The 25,765-nt window shown below is 37.8% G+C and overlaps 1 protein-coding gene and 2 long non-coding RNA genes across 12 annotated transcripts in view; 1 reads left to right on the top strand and 2 right to left on the bottom strand.

Annotated features, from left to right (window-relative positions):
- LOC100643794 (nucleolysin TIAR) overlaps positions 1 to 25,765 on the bottom strand; it is a 580,836-nt gene that overhangs the window by 271,638 nt on the left and 283,433 nt on the right. The window lies entirely within an intron of this gene.
- LOC110119944 overlaps positions 1 to 25,765 on the top strand; it is a 343,350-nt gene that overhangs the window by 48,782 nt on the left and 268,803 nt on the right. The gene's annotated exons all lie outside the window — the stretch shown is intronic.
- LOC125384832 lies at positions 6,563 to 11,472 on the bottom strand. Of its 4 annotated transcripts, none has more exons than XR_007223637.1 (5): positions 10,422 to 11,470; positions 8,517 to 10,294; positions 7,498 to 7,527; positions 6,841 to 7,219; positions 6,563 to 6,763 (listed from the first exon to the last, which is right to left on the bottom strand). It is a non-coding gene; the product is annotated as an uncharacterized LOC125384832 (long non-coding RNA). The 4 variants fall into 4 exon arrangements; XR_007223639.1 differs by having other exon boundaries at positions 6,841 to 7,527; positions 8,517 to 8,723; positions 9,943 to 10,294; positions 10,422 to 11,440; XR_007223638.1 differs by having other exon boundaries at positions 6,841 to 7,527; positions 10,711 to 11,472.

Below are 25,765 nucleotides of genomic sequence, written 5' to 3'. Positions count from 1 at the left end.
GCTAAAACGGTATTTGCTGCGCCGCGTTGGCGTGTGCGACAACTTTTCTATGGATTTTTATAGTACATATATGATGGAATAGAATAATTTAGAAAAAATCAAGGACAATAGCTTGAAACGAATGGTAAACGGGAATGATATAACTTTTAAGAACGAAACAATAAGTAGCTTGTGACGTACAGTATACAAGTCTGTTTGTGATTAAATCTTATGTACAACTTCGCCTCCATCGATCAATACTTTTGATCGAATATTTGTGATAAAGTTCGCTGAGATTAGTAAAGCTGCTTGAATACAAGTGACTTTAAAGTAAGTAACAGGTTTATATTGGTCAAGATGTTTCGTGTTGCCTGAATCTAATACAGCTTCTAAGCGGAAACCGACTTCTTAGTATAATCTACTCTCAGCTCGCGACAGTAGTACGAAATCGCACTATTCAGACGCATAGAAGACGTTCCGCGAAAATACCTAGAAAAGAAGTCGTACTACGAGTATTTACTGTAAATTTATTAATATTTTTTTAGCAAGCATTGATCATAATCATTTAGCGAGGAATATTTTACGTCACGAAAACCTCAAATAAAGTGTAATTAATATACCCAAGTGTAATTTATAAACTCTAATCTAGATATAACGAGCTGATATTACAGTTTTTCTATCAAGATAAGCGACTCCGCGGAAAACGGACAATTTAAGAAAGTATTCAATTTCTCTTCGTTATTTGTAGAAATTTATACAACAATAACAATATGTATGATAAGGACAATTATGATCTCGTTGTTGATTAGCAATTACTAGTTTAATATTTGAAGTTCTCTTTAATTATTTTTCAGTTTAACTTCAATTTAGCTATAAATATATCAAGCAGAGACTAAAGAAATTTGCAAAATATTTCTATTTGTATACTTCGTCGATTTATTTATTCACCCAGTTCTTTGTGGAAAAATAATCAATAACAAGTATAGTTATAGATATTATAGCTATAACGATAGCTACATGCAAAATGTAAAAAATTGGTTTCTCGACAAGATTTTTAATTTTAATTTTGTCATTGTAAAAATTGTCACGGAGAGGTATCCCGATAGGAACGATGAAGAGATGTGCTTGTATAGAATATGTATATACAATTTGAGGTTAAGTAGTTAATTAGTTTTTGAGGTATCGCGACAGCCAGTTTTGAAAATACAATTTTGCGAAAAACATTTCTATCCGTGCGTGCGGTTTAAATTAAATGAAACACGCTCCAGACCTCTTCAATTTTATTAATATTTCGAATTTCCAAATAAAATTTTGCACACACACATATTATGGATGGCACACAGAGCATCAAGTTAAAAAGGAGGAAGTCAAAAACACAGGATAAATTCTTCTCGTTGCTAAAATCAGGTTTATGAAACACACGGTCATCTGAAATTTCTGTTTGAGAATACGTGTTGAAAATCGCAAATTCGCTTTTATTCGTTACTGTTTAAACCAAGAATCTACTAACCTAAATTACATACGGTGTAGAATAGATTTACCCTAAACTACATGGCATAGACTGAAGAGTGATATTGCAGTATCTATGAGCATAAAGAATACGTGAAGTGCATTCTGTATAAGGGTAAATCCCCCAGTTTCTTAATGGTAAACCTCATTTTATATGTGTATCCCGAGCGGGGTTATCTCTTAGGAGCTTTACAATTTATATTAATGGAGTCAACGCATGAACAAACAGAGAACAGTGTACTAGATATCATTTTCATAAGAAATACAGAGACAAATGTGCGTCGTATATATACTGAGTTTTAATATTTTAAACCTACTATTAACGTCATTATAACTGTAATGGAACTTGATGTACCCTCTGTTTCTCTTCTCTAACATCTCTTTCTTAAAAAACTCCTTAATCTTCGTATAACATAGCAACTTTCGCAATAATGTCACAAATAGTTCCATGTGATGTGCCCAATAAGATGCGATAAATGTGAAAAGAGTGCGTGCAACTGGATCGAACAAAGTACCAAAGACGGAAAACAAAGACGGACGAAGAACGAGAAGAGAAAACAAAACTGGAAACCTCTAAGCAGATGAACAAAATTATGACAACGAAAAGCAGAGGGAGAAGGTGGAAGGTTTGAATAGACAAATGGCCCCGGAGTGAAGGAACTGCAAGCAGGTGGGAAGTTTGATCGTACGTGGTAAATGCTGGTGAGGGATAAGTGGTACAAGGTGGCTATAGACACGGAGGTGCAATGGGCGAAAGGGAGTAATAGTGGCAACCGCTAGCGAAGGATAAGAGAAAGAGAGAAAGAGAGAGGGATGAATGGAAAAGCGGAGAGAGCGAAAGAAACAGAGAGAGAGAAAGAGGGCAGAGTAGGCAAGGGGGTTTTGCGCAATGCGCCCGCTGGCCCTGCAGTGGGGTTTATTTCTGATCTCTGCGTAAGTTCCTCTCTGTTTTCGAGCTATTGTGTGTCACGGGGTGTTGTAGTTTGCGGCTTTTTACTCTCGATCCTCAATCTTGATCCTTTCTTTATCTTGTATGTACAAACACGCGTGGTCTGATTTTTCCTATGACGTCGATCGTTTCAATCTTCCACGTAAGTTAACAACGCTTTTCAATGCAAATTTCTTATCTATATAATTTCGTATATGTTCTATGCATATTTCACTTTATTTTCCTTAACGCTATATAATGTCCACCCTTTGTACTGAACGACAAGTACTCGAATATTGCGTCTATGGCAACTCTATATGTGGTTCTTCTCGAACCATCGTTCTTACCATGCATCGATCTCACTAAAGAGTACGTTATTTATGTGGAGGGAGAAGGGACTATAATGTTCTTTAATTTAGCACATTATTTAATGTCGTTAACGATGATTCTATTTAGATTAAATTATGTTCATACGTTCTATGTATAATTGAACAATAATAAAATAATTTAAACTAGATAGCAAACCTGTTATTAATTAGATTGAATTATGTATTTGTTCCCTGCGATTAAATTTATGTTAATATTTTGTAGATATATTTCTGTTAAGAGATACAAATTTTAAATGACACTAGTGAAATATTATTATGATTATTATGGATTCGCAATTAAAGCAGTTTTTAGACAGTTTTATTTTTTATGGAAATATGATATTTCTTACCTTAAATAATACTTTTCTAAGTATTACCTTTCGTTTCAGTGTTATTTCTCTCTGTACAGGTCTTTCATCCGCATTATTTTATTTGTGCCGCCACTCGATACCACTCTAAAATATCAGCTAGAACATGACTTTTCAGCTCCAAGTGTATTATCGCGTATGTTTCTGCTCTTGAAATTCTAAACCACTTGGAAGATGAGAAGTTCCATTCGATCGATTGCTACTGATACATCTTGTACGGCCTCGAAAACGAAACGGACGTGTATAGAGCTGCGTTCTAATAATAAATAACGTCAAGGTGAACAAACGCAATGTTTAATCTTGCTCTTAATTCAATTACTGGTATCAAAAGTAAAATTACTTTATTATTTCCTATCTTTGTGTCAAAAAATGATAATTCATATTACGAAGAAATATTGTACGTATCGTGGCTCGTGAGCTCGAAGGCTTTCTACAGCAAATATACAAATACTTTCATGAACTGCTATTTTATGCGAATAAATATTCATGCAACTAAGTGCCATATATTTTTGCAATACGAAACGAATCTATCGTGATTCATCGATAGAAACGTAACATTCGATGCATTTTGAAAACATTCTAAATAAACTTTCTGTCATTTCGCATTCCAGTTTTGATCTGTGAAGGAGGACTGCATGGAAAAATACGCCGGGCATCATAAACAATGGTGGGATTTGTTTTCTTTAAAGCGAAAAGCACGATTATAGAAGAGCAACTAGCGCGTAAAATGTTGTAAAAGTAGGATATTTTTATAAGTCGTGGAAATGTTTTTCTCGACGGGTGAAGACGGAAGACCGTGGCTACGCGCGAAAGCAGCGGTGAGCCGGACGAAAGTCTATCAAATGCAATCCCGACGGACGTTTTAAAAAAGTTATACGGAAACAAAGGAAACAACTCGCGGGGAAAGCGAAATGGAAAAGTCGCTTTCCGCATTATCTGTTGACAATTCATTATTGGACCCGATACACCCGTTTTCGAATTCCAATAGCGAAAAGTTTCCCACACCGTACACTCTGTCCGTACCTATTCTATCGCAAACAAACAAACAGGCCGGCCGGTACGACCACGATACGACCTTCACTCGCACGACAATTCGTACGCGCACTTATACGAATCCTCGAAATAAACCCGTTACCAAAGGGAACGGCCGCCGCTACGCTCGTGTGTTTGTTTAGAAAATAAGAACGCGTCGTTGAAACTTGTATACCCAGCTCGCAATGTCCCCGCGCTCTTCTCATCCCCGTCCCATCCTTTCTCCCCTTCCACCCTCTTTCACCCTTAACCCACGATCGTCGCATACCGGCGCGCGTATTCGCCCACCTCGATACGTCTCCACGTATTTTTCTTTCCGTATTCGGAAACTCCCCCACCTGCCGCGGGTTTTTCATTCCTTCCTTGTTATTTTGTCGACAATATTTTAGCGATAGTCTGCCAGTAATATTCTAGCGGGCCGCGTTGCAGCTGCAAGCTGCACGTGCACCATTGACGACTCGAGTACTCTTCTTCCATTTTCCTTCTTAATACTTCTGTCTTCTTCCCTTTCACGCCATTTTCCCTTCCTCTTACTCCTCTTCTTTCGCGACAACGTCTCTTCCTTCCGTCGTCTTTCCGTCTTCCGGCTTTCCTACCTTCGCCAATATCGCCGAGAGTTCTATTTTCTCACAGACCCCATCTTTCGAAGCCGATTCCTATTGTGCTTACACACCTGCACTACCTTCTACGTGCATTGGTATTCCACGTCCCTATCATATCGTATCACCCTTCTTTTTACGCTCGGTTTCTGGGTCCAGTTCTTTCAGCGGCAATCCGTCTTGGTTTGCCTCTTTTCTTGAATAATTTATCCAAAAAAAGAAGAAAAAAAAATTGGTTAATAATTGAAAAGCTTGCTCTTATTCGTGCGGCCCATATCCAAAGGCTGGAAAAAACTTTGAAAAGGGGGAATGGTAGTGGAAACATTCGTTTGAGTACACTCGGTCAAACGTGCCCAGGGGATGAATAATGCTATCACATTGTACCGCTATACTGTTCATACGTATACTGTACACGCGAACACTTGTCCAACCTGTGATTCTGTAAAGAAGCTTACGGAGTCCCCACCGAAACAGTAAAATTGTTCCATCACTGTCCATGGTTTCGCAATGTCCAGCATTGTTGTTATTATTTTGTTAAATTAGTAATTGGCTTCCTTTGAGCCACGGCTCCCTGTGCCGTGTTTCAGCGCGATCATTGTCATTAGCTGTTACGAAGTCGCGTTATTAACCGTTCAGTGTTTTCCGTAATTTATTAATTGGATCACGTTTTGCATGTGTAACGAGCGAGCTCGATGGTACTCGCGTTACAATGAGCAAGATTATCGTTGCCACTGAAATTGCTAACGAAACGTCATAAAAGCTTACGGATCAATACTCGTAATCATGTAACTCGACTGACAGTTGAACCTCTGTTAACGCTGAATGTAATTAGCATGTACGTTTACAATTCACTTATAAAGTAACATTAAGTGCTTTTGGTTATCGTTCATAGGCTACGCAACTTTATATGTATGGAGCTGACGTTATACTGATCTTTTACATGCTTTATCGTAATTCATGGCGTCGTTCTTTATTTTATAAGTGTATTGTAAATGTGCTATAGACGAGTAAGAATCCGAGGTTTCCAGACAATTTTCTTCGTGGTATCTATAAAAAAAAATAAATCGTGTAGATGGCAAAGTGAAAAGAAGGCGCAATGGTCGAGTGATGGCAACGTATCGCGCTGTAAACGCACGCGTGCATAACTTAGTGGTTTAATCGCGAGAGCTGCCACGGCACGCGCAATAAAAGCACATCGAAAAACAAGCTGTGGCAATAGCAGCATCAGCAAGTGCTTGCTGTTTGTTGGCGCGCCGATACCGTCGCTACGTAAAGCACTCCAATGATGTTTAGGAGGGTAGCAAAAGGCAGTAGCCAGCATTCTTGTGGTGAGATCTCGCAAGTGCCATAGGACAGCAAGTTGACTCATAAATCTAGTCGCTAAACAATAGGCCGAACTAAATGCTTCTTTTATCCTTGGTCCTTGTTATTGTTTTTATAATTATAACCGCAGTGAAATTTACATAATTTTCTAGCATTGAAATAGTTTCGAAACGACCGTCCTCCTTTACTTTCACGCTACAAGTTCCACCGAAGTTATCAGAAATTCATTAAAACCTCTGGGCCACGGGAAATCTATCGCGTCCTTACCTTTAAACAGCGAACTTTATTTTCTTCGTACATTTAAACGTAGAGTAGGAGAATCGATAATTTCTATATAATAGAGAAACATCTTCCCGGTTATCGGTTCCTGTTCTTCAAACGAATCCAAAATGACGCATGAATAAAGAGCATAGTCCCTCGAACTTCTCGAGCAGTTCGACGTCTACTTTAAAAACTGGTAACGGGCGCATTGGTAAAAAGTGCGCATTCAAGTAGCAACGAAACTCCTTCGGTACTCGGCTTCCCTCCCTCTTTCCCTCCCCTCCACCCTCAGTCTTTCCTCGTCTTCTTTCTTTCTCTTTTTTTTCTTCTACCAGGCGAAAAATTTTCGAAGTAGGACGAATGGGCGGGAGAGGCTCAGCGATTCACGGCGGAGCACTGAAAATGGTCCAGCATTTTCTCAAAGCGCCCAGTTGTTAAGGTTTTAAGTATGCAACGAGTAATCTGGCTGGTACCTCGAACTGGCTTCCACAGGCGACTTCGTTACACTACTGCGGAGGAACAAAAGCTGTTTCTCTTGTATTAAGTTTGTCGGTTCCGCAGTAAAACTGTTAGTTTACGCGGCTACTTTATTAATTAACGGAGGAGTCCGAGAGTATAGCGAATGGCGTCGGTGTTCTCGGTGTTCCCGTTTGCGTCCAACCTTTGCCTTCTCGTTGTCTCGTTGCTAATCGACGTAGGAAACCTCCCCTGCTAAACTGCCGAGAATTCTTTCATCCCGCGCTTCCTCGGTTCCTCGTTGGTTAAAACAGCAGAAAATTTGATACTCGTCTTCGCGCTTTCGGTAAAAGTTTCGACATAAGGGTATCGTTCATGTCGGGAACTGTAATCGTGCTAGAAATTTTATTGAGTTAAGGATACGAAATTGGTAATACAATATTATAGTAGTAGCGTTATTTCTACTTAAAATTCCGAATAGTAATTGTATCGAGTATTAATTGTATTAATAGAGGGGAGGGGAATACACGTTTAGAGTACATGCACGTTATGTAATTTGAGTCTAAGCTTTAAAGGTTTAACATTGTTACTAGTACAATAGTTTCGGTATGGAAATATCGAAAAGGAAATAAATAAAGGAAATAATACATTTTTATCCATGTCAGTACATGTACCTTAGTCCTTTATCGAAAGGTATATGATACCTGTAAATGATGATATGATATCAGTAAAGATATGTGAATCAACATATATTATACAAAGAATAGGTGTACAAACGTTTAGAAATCATAGCCTAAAAATTAATATGTTCTAATACATTACCAATATTCTTTGATGGAATAATTTGAAATACTTCGATCAACATATCCATACTTCTAATTTGTTAAATTTATTTCAGCATCTCTTAACAAATCCATGAAAAATGATTGACGACATCTATTTCTAATTCTTCTAATTCTTCGATAATAGCAGCTGATCATTTGTCATATTCAAATCTAACACTCGTGCTATGATACACCATGAGGATGAATATTCCGCAGGTGACCAGCGGATGAGAAGAATCGGGGGAGGGGGGGAGCACGTAGTCCGTAATTACGAATTTATGCGGAGCACTAGTCGGTCGGGTGCTCATATATATTTGAACCGTCGGTGATCCGAAGAAACGAGCAGTGACGTAGTATCTGCATAATTCATAGTAGCCGTGAGCGGCAAAGGAAAAAACTTTCTAAAGAAGTGAGCGTTTCGGTGATTAGCATGTCAGAGAACAGGCTGGCTGGCTGTGCCTTCATCGGAAATTCTGTTTAATTCGGGCGCATTAGCTTAGCTTTCGAAAAAGTAACGTGACCATCGGACGCTATAGACGCGAGTTACTGGGTTATATGAGACGATGGTGGCGCGAAACGGGATTCGTAGGGTGACGTTCAACCTTCCTGAAAGCGGATGCAAGAGGAAGGCTGTTATGGAAGAAGAGGTGGCGCTACGTTGGCTCCCGCTAGGGAAATTAAAGGGCTCCTTAATCCCACAAGACGAATCGTTGGCATCTCACGGAAAATTTCATTTTCTCCTGGCATAAACGGAAGATAATAAAAGTAAGCGCCTAACGCTTAACATATTGCCCGTGATACAACATCGAAGATCACTTCTGATCTATAGTAAGCAGCTTATCTGGTATTAGAGGGGAGGTGTCAGCTACCTTCGCTTCTTTGCCGCGTTGCTTTTCTCAAGCCACTCCGTTTACGCCACATCGAGAAATTGATTGATCCTGGTAAAGCTTGTTCTTTCCGCAATTGGCCATGCGGACGTTCACTTCTTAAAGTTGCTGCTTCTATGCGTATAAAAGGGATAAGACAGTAGTTAAGCTGATCTTGATGAACGACGTCCCGTAAGTAAGATGAAAACTCTGTAGCGCAAAGACCGATGTGAGGTTCTTTGATAAGAAAAATTGAATAACCGTACAATGCTATTAATAATAAATGTGCAGTAAATATAGTATAAAATACGAAAATGTGACACAAACAAGGTTACCTATTTGTAACACTTAAGCGGAGATTCGAGATATTTTATAAAGTATAATTATAAAGTAGTATAAAATTATGAAATATGTAGTACTATTGATAAACTGCGAAAGGTGTATATACGAGAATAAAATTTCTATGCAATTTATCACACTGAAGATCTATACAATACATAAATAACAATCAGTATTTTAAGAGCTAACAAAATCGTTGATCATGCAAATACACAATCTCTAGTAACGAGTTTCTTTCATAATATTTTCAGAAACAAGCAGTAAATAGTATAAACATACAGAATTGTAAGATAACAAAGTGCACATAATAATATGTCACTTGCATTGAGAAATTGATAATAAATACTTATACATTATATACATAATAAACACAAAGAAATAATTAGATCCTTTTCTATAGAAATAGCTATATGCAACATCTCCATAAATTATTCAATCAAAGAAAAGAAAATTTTTCATTTCAAAGGGTATTCAGACGGTAGACATGACTTTATCGTTGGAACAATGGAGAATATGCAACGTGCAGAGAAACTGAGAGGGAAGAAGTTGAAGAATGTAAAGCATCAGGATCACTCGTCGTCGGGATCAGAAATTTCAAGCCCCGGCTCAGATCTCTCGAAAGATTGCAAACGTAGCAATTCATTTTGTATAAACGGAAGACGTTAACGGTAAAAATTTATGGAATGCCTAAAAATGTTTAAATGTTCTCGAGATATCTTATATGATATCCATGTGCGTCTGAATATCATATTATCTCCAAATGATTGTTTTTGAACAAAAGAAAATTAGAAACATTGTGTCGTATGTCATTGAGTAAACTATATATATATTATGGTTTGTAAAGCTCCAATGTTCTCAACTTGTCGAACCAGACAGACAGTTCATATGGTAAAAGTGTAATGATTTTCCCCATTAGTATATGATTTCTCATTCGAATAATGAGAGTTCACGTTGAGATATAAGTGGATTCAATAGGCAGGAATTTAGTTAATTGCACACTAGCTAAAATTTCATTCGAATAAACGGTGTTCAGATAAATGAAGTTACAAAAAGAGCATGCCATTGTTGAAACGTTTCAATGATATCGAACAATATCGAGCAGAAAATATCGAAGTTCTTATAATTCATCGTTTGTTATTTCTCCCCCTTTTTCGTATATATTCTTCTGTCGATTTAATGCGTATCACTATGGGAATAGGAATAAAAATGACTGTTTACAGTTTTTATAGTTACGCTTCACGACCGTCCATTACGTGTATAACATGTTTTTTCGCCTTGGTGACTTTCAATAGAATGTACGTACAACCATACAGAGGTTTGTCCATTCCACTGTTTATTCAAAGCTCGATCGAGGGCCAGTTAAAAGAAGCGAACAGACACACTTTTTCAAATAGTTTAACTTCCCCGTCACCAAGCGCGTTTCCGGCTTTCGTAGTGATCACCTAGAGAAATACGATTCGATGATACAAATAAGAGCAATGATTTCATAGAATCGCAGGATACCGACGAGCGGCCGTTCTTTTGCGATTTGAATTTCACATTGAAAGGTGGCTCGTCTAATTTCATTACCCAAAAACACTGTTTCGTATCGTCTGCAGCCACAGCCCGGGCAAATAAAAAACGGAAAAGGGTACTTTCTGGCTGGCGAAACAATGAGCAACGCTGTAACAATTTCGCTGGTAAAACGCTTGCACCGTATGCACGTTGCACACTTCCCCGTGTTACTTTCAATAATTAAAAACTGCTGCAACAAGTTCAACACCCTGAACGAGCCACCGAGAAAATCTAAAATTCTAAAGCATCCCGCGGCGCTTGGTTCCGCGCGTATTTCTCCGCCCTTTTATTTCCTAAATTTCACCTTTTCTACCGGCGCAACGATGCCGAACGATGCTGTTGCACTTGGTAAAAATTGCCAAACGACCGATTCCACAGTACGTTATTTTTCTGACGGCGTGTTCGCTGACGGTTCACGCACACGGACGCACGCATCGACGTACATATATGCCTACAGAGAGCCGCGTCCATCCGTCAGCTCGCCCGAGTGTTTATTCAGAACGACGCGGAATATGGAGGGGTGACTATAGGGAGCGAAAGGCCAGCGGTGGAGAGCATGAGAGGAGGGTCGCTCAGCGAAGGGAGTTGGGGAGTGAGTTAGAGGGTTGCTTGGAACTGCACTCGCCCTTGGGCGTGTAATTACGCGCTTCGTTTCTCGAAAGCCTCCAGGGTCAACGCAAACGCGAACTGCTAGCCACGTTATAGAGAATGCTCTCCTTCTCTTCTGTTCTCTTTACAACTACGCCGATTCTTTCCTTCCCCCATTCTGTTTTACGTTTGAATGCCTTCTCCTTGTCTCCCATGCACATCCTGCTACCTCTCAGCACGATATTCGCAATCATCATCGGTCGAGTCAGCCCGTATCGCGTCCTTTCACTTTCCTCTTTAGTGTTAATTTTTGCTTTGACACGAACCCTTCTCAAATTAGTCCACGCGAGGGTTATATAACTAAATTGATTTTTGCGAATGATTATGAATGCAAATTAAGTGGTCTCCTAATTATTAGATCGATCGAACTTGGAGTACACCGGGCCACAAAGTACTTAGGCTTGTCGGAAATTTACCGTAAATATGATCAACAGATATACGCTTAATCGATGCAACGTAAACTCTCTGTTTGATTCGCTCAATATTTAGAGTTTCTCAATTCACATGATTTACATAATATACCACCTCGGGGAATTGTGTTACGCATATAAAATAACGTAGCTTGTTGTACGCTGTTTCGATAAATACAGGGGCGATGGTAACGTAAACGTGCCGTGGGAATATGTTATATGTTACATACAAAAGAGAAAAAGATTGCGGCATGAATACGCGTTTACCTTTAAATACAATTCAATTTCCTGGAAGAATCGTCGAGGTCTTATTTTGTTGACGATACAGTATCGTACCAGATGTATGTACGTTAAAATCAAAGCTACCTCGTACATTTGCAACTCTGCATTTGCAACGTTAATTATGTATTTGACTATGAAGCTTAATTAACCGTTTAATTAATATAATGCACGTGACATTAATTGCACGCGACTTAACCATTTAGCTGTGGACGTCGTTTAACCGAATGACGCGATGCTTGCGTATATTGCGACAGAATGGACCGTTAAATGCGCAAGCTTCTTCTTCACGTACATGTGTATTCTTTGTTTGATTCTTTTTGCACCTTTCACGTACAGTTTCTTATATCAATGTAAAAATGACTCAACAACTGTATAAACGTACAAAGCTGCGAGCAGAAAGTGAAACTTTATCAAGAAGCATAAGATTTAGTTTCAAATATAAAAAGTGATACGAATCATTATTAATCTTACGACTGTGCTATTTTTAATAATTAATCGTTCGATCTTTTAAATCTTTGTCGTACACAGAAACGGCAATACGAATAATACGAAGATTATCGTCTATATTCTTTTTACTGATGAAATATGGAAGAGAAATTAAAGCTATGAATAAAACAGACATTTGTAACATTTTCCTTTTTGCAACAAAATCCATAATTTCGGAAATTGTCGAAATGCGAAGGTTTAATAAAGTTGCAAATATTATATCGAAATATTACGTTACTAATGGTACATCCATCACGCTAAAATTTGTTTGATCAGTTTATTTTGTTCAATCTTGCTTTTCAACGTTGCGTTCACTTCCTGTTTTTAACAGTGTATTTTGCTTGTTTATAAAGGGAAGTATCGAAGATTCGATTACGGCGTGTATCCTTTCTCGTCGTTATTTCACTTTCCACCTACATCGTATAATTTCCTGAAGTTTGTGGAAATTAAAATATTTACGGTACAATACAATGTTGCGTGGGTATTAGTTCTTCGTATTGTTTCACCACTTGGTTCACAATGGGTTAAACGAGAAACGCAATTATATTTATCTGTAATGAAATGTTTCTATACTTGACACTTAGAGAATCAGAAATAAAGAGTCAAACGGGGAAAGACTCTATTTGTTTAAAACTTTAGAATTGTCTATCTTAACTGGCCCTAAAATCCTTGATCTACGCTACTTATTCACCTTGAACTCTCACAAATAATATAAGTTTACAATACTACAACTTACATTGACATTGATAAGTTCATCAATTCGCGTTTAAGCGTGCAGTTTTGCAGGTGCATGAATTATCACGTTACTTGCAAAATTAAGAAATTATGCTGTAGAAAAGAACCGATATACGTCGTTCGTTACATGGGATGATCCTCATACAACTTTAAATTATTGGTGTTAAATTCGCGAAACTAGATGACTGCCATTGTGGCTAAACGGGTATTGAACATAAAATTAAAACGTTTTAACCCAAAAACAGCAATATTTCGTAATTGTGTCGTAAACTCCAACAATGGAAGCGATATCAGGATACGATCACGATATTGCATAATAAACTATGCTATCTAGTCCAATGTCCATAAATCTCAACAATGCACAAGACTAGATACTACACCGATATATTTTAAGTATAAATGCTTGTCAAATATCGAAAGATTATTACGCTAATAATTATCACGCTTACGTTTTCCTTACATCGCGTTTAGATTTGTCAATCTAAATATTGGAAATTTTTTTCCATAAAAATAAAAATTTTGAGAACAAACAATCAAGATCGAAATTCCATCTAAATCTACACTTAAGTTAACCGTTAAAGGAGTCGATATTATCGGGTACATTTTCATTTTCCGTGACTAAAAGATGACACAAATTCTAAAATTAAAACTAGGAGCGAAATAATTTTAGAAATATCAAAGGACGTTACAGCGTACTATCGCGAAGATCTAATGGTCCATCTTAAATGTAATTTGAAACGACGTACTGATTTAACATCCGGATCAAGGTAAATCAGTTGCTAATAATTTAACCGTGGACCGTTTCCCTAGCCACCTAACAATACGAATATCAATCCGAAGGTAACTACCACACGGTAGAACTTTGCGTAGCTTTTGACAATCCTGCGCATAATTCCCGAAGCAACGAGGCAACGGGCGTACCTTGCAAAGTCGAATCTGAGGGCAAACGCTGGCAGGTATGTTTTGCTTAGAGAGAACATAATGTATATGCTGGCTGTGGGTTTAAGGATAACGGGCAGGATTGGCCGAAGGGGCAGTAACGTCGGAACAACTGCTGCGACTTCCAGACCTAGAGAGTAGTAGCTCTAGTCCGCTCAGGTTACCGCAACATGCCGACGGCCTCTTGAGTCTGGACATCCTGGGAGTTTAGCAGGACGATACGCTACACCTTTCCCTTGGCCGGGTATGTTCGCGCTGCTGTTCTGTCCATTTCTCCGCGCCGTCTCTGTGTTTGCTCACAAAGCTTGCACAGAAAGGGAGAGGTTAATTAATTAACGAGTTTTTACTTAGGCCACGGTAGACCAAGCGAGGCCAACCCGGTCCGCTCCCGTTTGTTTGTTGTATCCTCGGCTTGTTGGTAACTGTTAGTCATTTATGTAAACGTAATTTGGAAGAGGTTGGGTGGCACTAGCCGCAGGCCACATTCCGCGCTAAATCAAACATAGCTATATTCCAACGGCCGAGCGCCACACGGACGAGCCGTGAGAGCTTAATGCTTCGAAAGCGTACGAAGGGTCGCGACGAACACGAATCCCGTGCCACCAGAAACTTTATGACCCACGGGGCAATACTATGCACTCGAGGGAAATGTTACTTCATCCTATCACTCGTATTCCTAGAAACCAATCTCACGCTAGAAGCTGATCGCCCAATCACGCGGCCTGTGTTCCTTCTTCGTCATCCTTTACGACTTTCCCTTTTCCCCTCGTTTTTTGTTGATCGGCTAATGGACAAGGGTAGCTTCTCAACCAGTTGTGCTACTGCGTTTACTGTTGATGGTGTTGAGTAGATTGGAGTTTGGGTGGTTAACATTGTATATACTTAGGGTCTCGGTTATTCGAGATAAGATAAATTAAGGGGTTACGTCAGGAGATGTTTAGAATTCGCGTAAAATTAAATGGAAGGGAACTACAAGTTGCTAATCTTATATTTTCGTTAGCTTAAAATACAGAAGAATCAAAACAATCGTAGGTAAATGATCTCTGCAGTCTTTTTGTTGTCTATTAATTCGAAGATTATATTGTTATATAATTTTAGAAAATTGTACGTATTAAAGTCTTTTTTTTTTATTCCGGATGATTCTGACTGGATGACAGCTGCATACATTTTATCCGTCATAGCTGTCACGTCACTAGTTCATCGTCGATCAATTGAATCTCAATGCGCGACTAAAACATAGGACTGTAAAGTATACTAAAATGTTTCCAAACTATCTTGCTGTGTTATAAATTTGAATCAAATCTGGATGACAAAACTTTACTGGTTTGCAACCGATATGAAGAGTATATTTTGAATTACATTTGATGCTCGTGAAACAGTTCTGCGATATGTAATTCACGTAGTGAAGTTATTGAAGTTGTGGAAGTATCGTACCACAAATGAATATAGGATTCCCATGCTATACAAGCAAAGTCATAAATCTTCTCGCGATTAAATTAAACGAGAATCCCTCTTCTTTATATTCATTACTACTAATCAGGTAATATTAGTATACATTAATATAATATTAATACAAGGATATCATTAACGCAAAAGTATTGATAGATTATTGCAACATGATTAGTAATATAATACATTGTTAATACAAATATTGCACATTGCAATGTTTTAATTATACTAATGTATTTTATTTACGATCTTATACTTATTGTATTTAAGCGTCTTTGAATATATGTCAAAAATTGATTGCGAAATAAATTCGTTTCCTCGAAGAAATTTTGAAAATTAGATATATCTTCGGAGAGAAGATTCATTAAGACACTTCCAAATTTTCTTTCAAGAAGGCAGTTATTACTCCTGTAACTAATGATAAAAGAAAATACAATTAAGCCTAATTTCTTTTCCATAGTACGATCGGTATAATTTATTATATTATACTGCTATTTAATTAAACCAGAATGGTTTCACGTTACATTTATCAAACATGAGATATCCTACCAATATCTATCTCTAGCGATACCTATCACACCTACATATAGGTATGAATATCTAATAAGGTTATCTATCTCACCTCTACATCTAATAGGGTTAATAATAGCTATTAATTTAATAACTTGATTTCTACGATATTCGATATTGTATTCTTATCGTTCACGTATGGACATTACAGTAATTAATTACCTAAACTTATGTTAAATACCGCTATAAAAATACTGAATTATTATACGATATCCGTTTTTCTCGTAACCTTTATTATCATTGGCAAAATAATCTAACAAGGGGAATTCGGCATTTCGAGCATTCAGAAAAATTTGAAACTTTACAGATACCGATAACGAAACCACATTTTTATACAATCAAAACTACCTCTCGGAACAGTTTCTATTAATATAAATACACTGTTTTGTACTTCTGCATAGAAATTCTAAATAGAAATATGATAATATTTATAGCAATAGCCACAAGTATATATAATAATAATATGTATATCAACGGAAGCATAAAATGAATGTATTATAGATATAATTAATATTTCACATATGAATTATGGTAATTATATTAATATTATTGTCATAAGTCGTATTAAATGTTGCGTAAACGGCAAACAGCTATGTCATATCCTTTTACCACATAACCTTTATTATTATTATTATAGGAAAAGTGACGCGAGAGTGATTATAGGAAGAGAAAGTATAATGGCAAGAAATCATAGACGATAAATCGATTACGTTTGGCAGCACAATGCGTACATAGGTTTAAAATGGATGCCGATCGTGGGAAGCTCGGTCTGGAGCAACATCAAGTGCCCCGTTGTATACGATTTCTCTCCCTGCCTTCTACTCTTTCTCCATGCCTCCGCTCCCTTGCTCACTTTCTCCCTTGCTCATTCCGTTCCCTTCTACATCATTCACTCTCTTTCACCCTCTCTTTTTATACATCTCCGTTCCTCCAGTGGCATTCACTTTATTTACGCGCGTAGAAACAAATACAGGTATATACGGTGTGGTACCATGGCCACCATAAAGGACTGTGCGCACCCATAAATCCCAATTACAGCTACCAATGGTGCAGGCTAGCGGCCGTGACACGCCGCAAAGTGCGGCCCGTCCATAAATTGTGCCGGGCCGGACGTACCGAATTTTCCATGCAATTTGAATAAGAGATACGCATTTGGGGAAATATGCACGTGCGCTCTCGCTTCTGTGCACGGACGTTCGTCCATCTGTGCTCTTCAATGCGCGTGGAATTTTCGAAGCCCACCACGTTCAAAGCGCTGCCGGGCTTATTGTTTGTACCGTACGGGTCCGGTATTATTTTCGAATAAATTCGAATTCGGAAAAGGATCCCTGTGCACGTACCCATCGATTGACTCTCAGGTTTCAGCCCGCGGGCCGTGGCTTGAATTTCTCCGTAAACCGCACGAAAATCATTCCCCGTTTTATTTTTTTCTTTTTTCTTTTTTGGTTCCCAGGTTCTTTATTTTTGTTCCTTGATGGAACAACGGCTGTAGAAGTTATCAGGATAGCAATCGTCGAACAGCGAGATTTATAAAAAGATTTTTGAAAAGTGTCTTGTTTATTTTGTTTAGTCTTAAACAAAAAGTCTTCTTAAAGTCTTTCGCCGCTGAAATCCTGTTAAGCTGCGGAATTTCACTACTCAAGCGTATGTCACGCAGTGGTTAAAATGTGTTTCGTGCGTTCAAAGTGTCCCTAATGTTTAAAATAGTTTATCGTTTAGTTTTAATTACCAGAGGTAATATGGATTACATTACACAGAACTATTCGAGACACGTTTTTGCTTAGAAAGCTGATGTTGCTGAAGAGTTTGTTAGGTCTCATTTATTTTCACTATTCCATTAACAATTCTCAATGCGTTTCAAAGCATTTATCGGAAACTGAGTAATTGAATCATTTAATATTCAACGTTAACTTTTACTCGACCCATATATTTTTATTGCGTATCAATATTTTGATGTTTTACGTATATTTATTAGCAAATTTGTCAGCAAAAAGCCGGAAAAACAAATACACATCGTTTGAGCTAGCTTTTATTGTTTAATTTTTCTCGGCTTTGTACTTGTTTCAATTGGCAAAACGTTTGACCGTATTTCCGAAAAATGAAAAAGGTGTAAAACGAAACGAGAGTTTTGCTTTTTCGTGAAATACATTCTCTCGCTTGATTCCGTTTCAGCAATATTTGTGAATAAAATTTATCGACCTTACCATACTCTAATTCTTTACCTCGAATAGCAGCATTCGCAGAAACCACAGGAGCTGCAACATTTTCGGGAATTTTGCTTTGTAATCCACTACGAAGTGTTAAGCGCTACACCCAAGAATTTCGCAATACAATTTGCTCCGAACAATGAGAATAAAACAAATGGAACGGCACCGCAAGGAATTAGAAGAACAAGGACTCTGACAGAATACATTTGCTTATTCATCACTTTATACATGGTATTTACTTGTTCCTTTTCATTCGTATTCTTTACACATTGATTATTCCATTCTTTTGCTTCAATTCCTCTTGGATACGTATCCCTGATTTAACATGTATCGTTGCTTTCTCTTCTGATAGATACGAATAAACTATAATTCATGCTTAAGTCAATTCTCAAATTTTATTCATTTAAATAACGCTTCATCCTCTTACATTTTACTTTCTTTCGCTTATTTGCCTCTGCTGCATTCTTTGTGACACGTTCGAACGAATCATTCTACTGTCAGAAAGTTTCCAAAACTTCGGTTAAATAAGAACGGATCGTTATCGATATGCGTGATTTTTCGTTTCAATTCTATTCGAAAGATTTTCCGAAAACAGTAACAGCCCATTTTTCAATTTTAACGATAGCGAAATTGGAAGGTAAATAATTTGAGAATCACGACACAGTTGATCAATTTTTCACCATTTCGCTCTAACCATAACTGCATTTATTCTCGCGTTTAACAACAGAAGTTCCTTGCAAACGATCGCATTAGCGTAGAAAATCATTTCCTGCCAACGTTATCCGGTACGCGTAATTCTGCTGAGGTCACATAAGCACGGGCGTATTCATACGTACAGCTTATTACTTGTTAATTCAGCAACTGTGGACGGAAGGATACGGCTTTGGGGTAAATATAGGGGAGCAAGCGAAGGTCCGAGATAAACTGTACGTTTGGCTTGTCACATAAGGCTGACCTGCGCGACAAAACATATCCACGCTCGCACATAGCCGCGTGTAGGTTAGTCCGCCTCATTAATGGTTAAAGCTAATGCCAGAGGCTCAGGACTAATGGAAATAATGCGACGACCCCTCTGATCTCGAACCACCGTACGCTCCTGAGGTACTTTCTACCGTAAAGTACCGCGAGGATACTGTATCATCCGATTTACAAGATTTCCAAAGTTCTTCCACTAGAAATTTTAATGGAAGCATCAATTTTATTTCAAGGTTTAACAAATTTTGGATTATACTTTCGAATGGAAACATTACGATTTGTATCGTATATGATATTTTTAGGATAATATTTGTTATTACGGTTAAGGTAATGTTTATTGCAGTACGAGCCACGAGGTATATGATAATAATCAAAGTAATCACATTTCGTGCATCAGGACAAACGAATTGACACAAGCACATGCGCAGCTGAAATTTCGACAAAGGTTGCATGATGAAACGATATTCTGTATGGTATGCACGCACATAGCAATAAAAATCTATCTTTGTATTACAATCACTTTCTTTATTATTTTCAATTATTTAATTAATATGACTAGGATTTTTGCACTTTTGAAACAATTTATATCGACGATTATAATTTCACGTTATTAACTAACAAAGAATCAGGTTTTAGATGATTTTGCGAAATATGCTGATCATAACTCGTTACGCATCTCGTTGTTAGCAAATATATGTAACTAAATACATGTATAACTTTAATGCAAATCACAGTCGTAACGGGGGCTGCACTTAGTACCTAAAAAAAATGTGGTAGTTTTTTCGCTTTCATGACGTAGAATCAGGTCGAAAGAGGGTCGGAACATGCGAGAACTCCAAAAGTAATGGCAGCCTCGCCGGGATTCACCGAGGAAAAATGATAATCTTGTCCCACATGCACAAGTATCCCTGCATCTTGGCGAGCAAGCGGACGCATAAATAACAAAGTGGATTTCCAGATTTTTCATATGAGGAACCTCTTCGTTTCTGGGGATTTATCGATCGCTCGGTTGGACCGCCACTCTGCGCCACAGCCAAAAGAAAAGAAGCCAGCCAATTGTATATTTCGATCGGAGTAAAATAATGTGCCTCGGGCACAGAAGCCACTAACAGCCTCGTATGAAAATTGATTTTCGTTCGTCCATTCTAGCGCCGATTCCCCTTGTCGCTCGATATTTTATACGCGCAACGATTTGAATAATACCGTTCTCCCTCATAGTCGTTCCTTTATTTATACATAATGAAACGTTCAAGGCACGACGATAGCCCACACCGGAATAAATATTTGTTACTCGTAATAACGTTAATTGCAATCTCCTAGTTGACGATCATTTGTTTTGTACGAAACGGACGAAAAAGTCGAGCTATGAGCATTTTTAACTTAATCGAAAATCGCCGTTCGTATCAGCAGCGAACGAGAATACCGCGCAGTTGGATCGAAATTAATTAACCGGTATTAAAACGCATGGGACAACGTTTGTTTAAGCAAATGCGTAACAAACGATAACCATCGATGAAAGCACGCGTGTACGTTTGAATCGTAACAAAAGCGAAATACACGCGTCACCATGGAACATAATTCACCGGCATGGTAAAACGTAAGTTAACGCTTATGTTGAATCTCTGTTCCATAATCGCTGCGCGAAATCGACGAGTATAAATCAAATTGCACGGTCCGCGTGATATTTAGTCGCTTCGTAATTCATGTTGGCAAATTAGATGGCAATCTGTCTGACGTTAGCGAAAACACAAAAGAGCAGTAAGCACGCGTAAACTTGGAAATAAATTAACGAACTATTCGGCCGCCATGGCAAACACAAGAAAAAGGTTGCTCGTGCCGCGTTTTCCCTGTAAAGTGGAATCGCATGCTCTGCGCAGAAGTTACAATTAAACACAAATATTGAATTTACGTTTAGAATTTTAAATTACTTTTGAAACTTTAGGTCGAGCCGGACAAAGGCAGAATATTGAGCTTGATGCAGGAAAATGGACGTAGCTCTGTTTATCTTTATCAAATTTAACATGAAACCACTTACATCGCGTTAAATAGCAAAATGTAATAATTGTGAATATTTCGCATGAAAAATAGCAAAGTACCGGTGCCATTCAGTTGACGTAGGAAAAATTTATCTTCGTAATTATAGTTGTACGATGGACTTGAGAAAATTGAAAACGTCATAAGGTGTCGTAAGAATCTTAACGTACAGTTACATTGGTTCTTTCTATTTCAAGCTGCATTGTTGTATTATGTGTACAATGTACATGTCATATAATTTTGCAGGTTGCTGGCTAAGTGGCACGAGACGAACATCGAACATCTTCTTTAATCATCGTAATCAGTCTCTGGTTTTCTTAACCAAACTCGAAAACTAATGCCACATAGAATTTACCTATAATCGTATTACGTTCTTTACTCGCTTTAATATGTAGCTTCACCTTAAAGTATGGACGTGAATTTATGAATCGCTCGGTATGGCGATATCGTCAAGATATAAAAGTTAAGATAAAACCGAGATTGTATACCATTTTACCTGTAAAATTATGAATAAATGACCCGATGTTTCCTTATGATGACTATGAAAGCTGCTTAACGTAAAAGTAAACGAATTCTTGGAAAACAGCACTACTGTACTATATAATAAATGAAGTAGACGCTGGCGATGATAACGGGTTACAACGTAAAGGATGTCTACGGTCGATAGGGGACGAAGCAGAGAGTCGAGCGATCATGCTGATCCTTTTCGTTGGTCCGTACTATTGAAGCGGATAGCGTATCGGTATAGATCGAGTATATAAAGTACTAACGATGAGTCTGTAACGGCTTTGCGACGAGATCTATAAAGTTATTCGTGCACGTGAGCAACTGCCGACTAACGGATCGCGTTTATTACGAGCCATAGCGCAACAAAGCACCCCCGACGCGATCCATCTAACCGTTCCTAAGGTTAAGGGGTATTGCATTAATGGTTGCACGGTGATCGCTGATCAGGAGGGTCGCAGGTTCTACGGCTCTAAGTGCGCATAGGCTGATATATTTCCTGGGAAAGAACGTTAAGTGACTGACTGGTTATAGTGGACAGAAGGTGTGTCGGACAGGTTGGAACGCGTTTGAAAAATTTATGTTAATTGCTATAATATAATGGTTTAATTGGTAATGGTATTATAGGCTTGTACCGTATTAAGATGTACCTTCTGAAGTATCGTATTTAGCTCGCACGTGCTGTTACTCGAGATGGATTTTTTTGAAAGATTATAGTTCTATTTGAGCGTTATAAAAATTTATGAATAGCTTTTACTTTGGACTTTAGAAAGGGATAAATATGGGTGAAAGGCTTTGTTATTTAAAATAGAAAATACATTAATGACTGCTAATAGATAAATTTATTGAAATGTTCTTTTCTGAAATACATAAAAGACACATATTTTTCGATGATATGTAATTTATTTATCATACGCATAAAGGGTATACTATTTCATGTTTGATATAAGAAATTTGGTGTATCGCGTTTCTATCTGAATGTATACAATACGTTTACGGGTATAAATGGTGTCGCAACATTTTATCAATTGTGAAACTCAAAATCTCCGAAGAACACTTGCGCGTTCAGAAATCCATATTCAAACTGGTGAATCTGTTGCTCGAAAATTGCAGAGCACTTTTTCCCCTTTTTCCTCTTCTACTGCCCTCTGGTCCTATCCTAACCATCCCTACGGCGCAACGGCGGAAATGCGTTGTGAAATATTTAATCCAGTCTACTCCCGATCACCCCTAGCAACAAACCTCTCTCGCTTATTCTCGCCCTCTTTAGTCTTTCTCTCTCAACAGATTCGATGCCAGGCTCTGAACATCCGGTACTCTACATTATTAAATACGCGACACCGACCTCTGGTTGCTCTGATTTTATGGGATATCCGTGAACGAAATAACTTGTCGTTCATGATTCCTTCGTCTTCACCTGTCAATAGTATCAACTTACCTCGAGATAGTTGCATAAGTCTGGCAAAAGTTTATGGAAAGGTTCACTTCCCGTTGAAGCTGCTTATCTCATTAGCTAAAAGTAATTAATGGGAATTCGAGAAATTTCAACAGCATAGATATATTTAAAAGGAGAAGGAACGATAGAAATTAAACTGAAAAAGGCTATCTTCGGAAAGATGAAAAGAAGTTGTAAGACAATGATACTTATTGTTAGTTTCATTTCAAAGTATAATTACCTTACAACATCGTAGCTATAATAACCTTGCCTCCTTTCTCAGAACAGTCTAACAAAATTTCTATAATTGAACAAACTTTATGTTAACAAACGTTATGTTCATAGGTATCTGAAACGTAGATGCAGTGCATTACATGGAATTCCCGAGAAAATGGCCGAAAAGTCATTTAAGTTAAAACGAACAATAAAGTGTCGTCGGGTAACCGGCAGGAAATCACGAATTAGACAAACTTTCTCAATTACTAAGATCTACCGCATAATTACAGGGAGCAGTAGTATATCCGGTTCTATCCGTTCGTTCTTAATGAAGCTGTGCCTATTAACTCGTCAAATGAGCGGGCCGCCGCTACGTAACTGTGTTGTATGCCGTTGTAAAACTAGGCTTTCACGTTCCAGGCTTTTCTTATTTATGTCATGGCGCGCAGGAGTATGCAATAGGATTACCAATCCCTGTTCGCGTTGGCACACATTATAGCAAGCAGAAACATGGAAAAAAAGGGGCGGGCAAGGGGCTAGGTGAACGTATGCTCGCAGTGACTAATACGCTCGTGATTGATTATGTTCCTTATCCGGAGTTTTATTAAAATTTTTAATTACTCCGTGGATATTCCACACGATCGATGATAACGCGTTTGAATTACGATAAACCGGCCGCAGTTTCCCCACGCGTGTCCGTTTGTCGCATAGTTATTATTTCTAAGCTGACCTTACGCAATGCGTGAATCATATCAGGTATAAATTAACACCGTAACAGGGCTAATGGCGACTGGTTGGTCTGCAAGTTTCCGTTGTAATTCATTCGATACGAACGCGTATCGCTGCATTTTAAGGGGGACTTCGTGATTTCTGGAAATCAGAATTAATTCGAATGGTCGGTACGTGAGCAGGCCAGACGGAAACGGGTGAATCGGCTTATGAAAAATATTGTCGGACCGTAGCTTTTGGTTACGCGACGCGCATAAAGCTTTGTAACTCGCGAGAAGAAAAAAGAAAAAAAAAAAAACAAAAATACATCGCGCATCGAAGTAATTTCGCCGATTTAAATTCATTCCGTTGGCGCTCATATAAAATAGACGAAGGTGTGGTAATTAATGTTTGGCCGTTAACCTCTGCGGTGGTTCTGTTACACAGCATAAACGCGAATGGGAAAACTTGTAACTATGTACATGTACCTGTTTTACAACGATACGAAGAACGATGAATTTTTTAGAACAGCATATATATGGATCGATATGTATTTTAATGGATACAAAAATATGAGTTCTTCGACTTAGCATGTGGGAGATTCATTGAATTATAGATTCAAGTATTGAAAGGTGTTAAAACAATAGTATTCTTCTAAATATTTCCACATTTAATTATATGGCGTGTGTCTGTTCCTTGGATTTACATACGTAATAACGTTAAGATAAATTATTTTCTACGTCATGTGTTTCTAATTTCAAGTGGCAACAAAATATACTTATGACGTTTTATCCGTTTTGTGCTTCGTACTAGTTATTGTGCATTCTATTATTTATACTAGATGCTTTAAAATCATTCACTGTAATTCTTTGTATAAAAATATACTCTTGTGTTATTTTATTGGAAATTATATATGTAAATTTTTTGCAATCAGACCATTATTGTCTTTAATAATATACAATTTGTCCTGAAGTATAGTTATCGTATCATTTAAATAGTTAATAATCCCATTAAAAGGTTTTGTAAAATATTACTTTCTAAAAGGAATTGTTAATTAGATGCATATGAAATGTTTTCTAAACACAACGTTAACCGCATATAGCTATTTCTAAATATCCTACATTTAATCAGAATAATTTCCTCGTCGAGTCATGCATGACGCTAAAATTAATTCCAAGTCATGACTCCGTGCATTTTCCCAATGACTAACTGGTTTCATTATTCTAGTTTTTATAAAAGTTATCAGTCGTAGAAATCAAACATTTTTAAAATGGAGCTGTTACAATTTCTTTTGAAATGATTTACGTATCTTAGCATTGAGTACGCGTGATTTATAGCAAATTTCTTCTTTTCGTGTCAAAACTTAACGTGCATTATTGACCTGTCTTTAAATTTCAAAGAAACCACATGTATTTTGTGCGACGACGATGTTATCTTTACTAAATAATTTCGTCTCAAATGTATTACTCCTGGATGTTAAACATTTGCACACATTTAACATAGCACGCGAATATGATCTCATGATATTCGTTACTAAACACGCGGTTTCCAATCGTTCGCGAAAAAAAAAGAAAGAGGCGGAGAGAAATCGCTTAGAGAGCAATCGTTCTTGCTTCGTGTTCGTTTGATTGTTGCGGTATTCGTAAATTCAGGATGTGTGTATGCACGTTGCCGATGGCTATCTACCATGCGACCCCGGCTAAATGGTCATAAAGAGCCACCTACCCAAGATAACATACACGGTGGTGGATTTTGCTTCTG

Source organism: Bombus terrestris, chromosome 1 (assembly GCF_910591885.1).
Source record: "Bombus terrestris chromosome 1, iyBomTerr1.2, whole genome shotgun sequence".
NCBI classification, from domain to species: Eukaryota; Metazoa; Arthropoda; class Insecta; order Hymenoptera; family Apidae; genus Bombus; species Bombus terrestris.
This window is presented reverse-complemented; position numbering and strand designations above follow the sequence as displayed.